Source organism: Trachymyrmex cornetzi, unplaced genomic scaffold (genome assembly GCF_001594075.2).
Source record: "Trachymyrmex cornetzi isolate Tcor2-1 unplaced genomic scaffold, Tcor1.1 scaffold387, whole genome shotgun sequence".
NCBI lineage: Eukaryota > Metazoa > Arthropoda > Insecta > Hymenoptera > Formicidae > Trachymyrmex > Trachymyrmex cornetzi.
This window is the reverse complement of record NW_017298608.1, coordinates 110944-113788: the sequence shown is the minus strand read 5'-3', so window position 1 is coordinate 113788 and position 2845 is coordinate 110944.

The following is a 2845-nucleotide window of genomic DNA, read 5'->3' as shown; positions in this document are numbered from 1 at the left end:
TCATGATAACAAATGTTATAATGAAAAATATCATCTAATTAACGTTTTATGGTGCAATACTATTCGTGTTTGTAACTACTGACAACAGTAACTATTGACCAACGGTAACTATTAGCCAACAGTAACTATTGACCAACAGTAACTATTGGCCAACAGTACTATTAGCCAAATTACTATTGGCCATTTTACTATTTATTAATAGTTTTTTTCCGTAAGGGTTGCACTGAATATCGCTACACCTCGAAAAAGAACAGAGTACATGACGTCATTTCGTTACAGTGTACACAAAAAGAACGATGTAGTGTACACTTCTTGAACTAGTGCAAGCAGTGCAGGGAAAAAAACAAACCTATGTTTTGCACGCACACACAACAGGCTTATTCGGAATGCCGAGCATTTTGTATATTTGAAAAATTCAAATTCGCATAAATGCTTTGATGTTTTGTTAATAAATTTGTCATCATATTTGTTTATTCATTTGTATTTTTTTCTTACTAATTTTAAATTCAACACTCCAGACAGCACAGAATATTTATGATAAATATTTATTAACATTCATTTTTTGAAATGTTATATAGATATTTTATACATATTTTATATAAAGCTTTATTCGAAATATTAAAATATAGACTAAATATTTTATGCCATATTTATGATAAATATAAATAAATATTTCTAATAAGTATTTTTTGTTTGAATTATAATGTCTCAATAAGTATTTTTATAGCATTTACTAAAACTATTCTAATAAGTATTTCATAATATTTATAATAAATATTTATGATCTGTGCAATCTAAAAACCACAAAAATATTTACAAAATATTTAAAATAAATCTTATAAATATTTCTAAATATTTTGTAAATATTTTGTGTTGTCTGGGACATGTTTTTTTATACAAGCGGTTTAGCTCAGCATGCCATTCCTGAAAATGGATTGAGCCACACTCGACGAACTTGTTCGGGATACAAAGACAAGTATTCGAAAAAAAGAATGTAACTCCCTTCAAAGTCTGATGTCGACGACGTTATTCGATCATGCCTTATCTGGACGTCCTCGATAAAATGAGACGATCGATCGGCCGTGAGAAATGAACTTTTGCTCCGTTCTTTATCAAGTCGAGATGGAAGTTCAGAAAATAACTAATGAACTTCAGCCAGAACGTTCAACTTTGTCACGTACGCAAGGTTGTTCAGGAAAACCGGCTCTAGCGTACGTTAATGTATTCTAACATGCAGGTCGTTTTATTTTTTCTTCTTCTCTTCCTTTTTTTGATCTTTTCTTCTTTTATGTTTTTTCATATCGCTAATGCTTTTTCTCCTCTTCCCTTTCCTATTCTTATCTCTGAAAATGGAAATAATAGATTTGTTACTTGTTTACTTTGCGTATCATATTATAGCGCGCATATTAATGTAGACCTGGTTCATTGCATTCTTATCTATCAAAATTTTGATACAATGATATGCAAAGATGTATCGTATTATACATGGAAAGAATGAAAGTTTGATTGAATTATAATCTAAAAATTTAGCTAGATCTGAAAATAATTTTTGTTGAATAATTTAAATAATTATAGAACGTGCAAAATTAGAATGTTAAAAATTTCTATAGTATCATTATCTGATCCTACATAATTACTTTCATGGTCTAACAAATTATTTTCATAAACCTATATTTACTTAAATTTTTTAATACTTCAACAAAACCATTCTTTCCATGTATGATATGGATGGACATTCTACAGTTTAGTCTTATCTTTTTCGTTTGATTCTGGTTTCAGCTACGGCCCAATATTAGTTCTATTCATAACATTTCATACGAAATTTCATATAATTTATACGGAGTCGTGGAAATCGTATCCGAGAGTATCATTTATCTGTGATTATCTTGTCGCTTAAGCTCCAAACCATCCAGCGATATAAAGACGCTCATTATATCACCAAATTATTTACCGATGTCGAAATCCATTTTTATCTTGTTCTCATTATTACGAATAGCAAGAAACAACCTTGACACAAAAAATAAAGTTTATTTCCGTGAATATTTACGCTAATATTTTTCGATTCATTATCTTCTAGAGACTAAATATAAAAGAGTGACACACGTACACACTGTACTGGAATCCCACGAATGCCAAGCTTTAATTTAAATGTCAATAGCTGCTATAAACTACCGGTTGCTAGCAGTAGACTACGAATTTTTAAAAAGGTTTCTTGAATACTATTTTAAATGCAATTATTTGTCGTTCAAAATTAATATTCATCACTTCTTCTATTATATATATATATAGATTTATAAGTAATTAATCATGGGTAATATTCAAGTCATCATATTTCGCATTAACATATAAGAAAACTACAGCAACTCTTCAATATTTGTACATAAAATACATTTTTTTCTTAACTCTCATCATGTTTATTTTACTAATCGTTTCAGCAAGCGAATTGTTATTCCTTAGCGGATTCAAATTTCCATGACCACCGTTTTGTTATTATAAATACTTTATTATAATTTAATCAATAAAATGAATAAATAAAATGTTTCATAAAAAATTGTTTTGTAAAAAAAACGTTATTTTTTACTATTTAATTCTGATCCTTGCAAATGAGGCATTCTTTTACAAACCGAACACTTTTTTTCGACATTTTTAAATCGCTTCAAACTTTTTTTACCAATTGTAGTATAAAATAAGCGAACACGTGTATCGGGATTTTTTTTTAAAAAATTTATTTTCGAAGAAATAGCGATTTTTAATTTTGAATTTTATGGTAATTTTGCCTTTTATGGTAATTTTCAAGTCGTCGTATCTACGTCGTTTTTTATAGTAGAACAATTTTTTTTTTTTT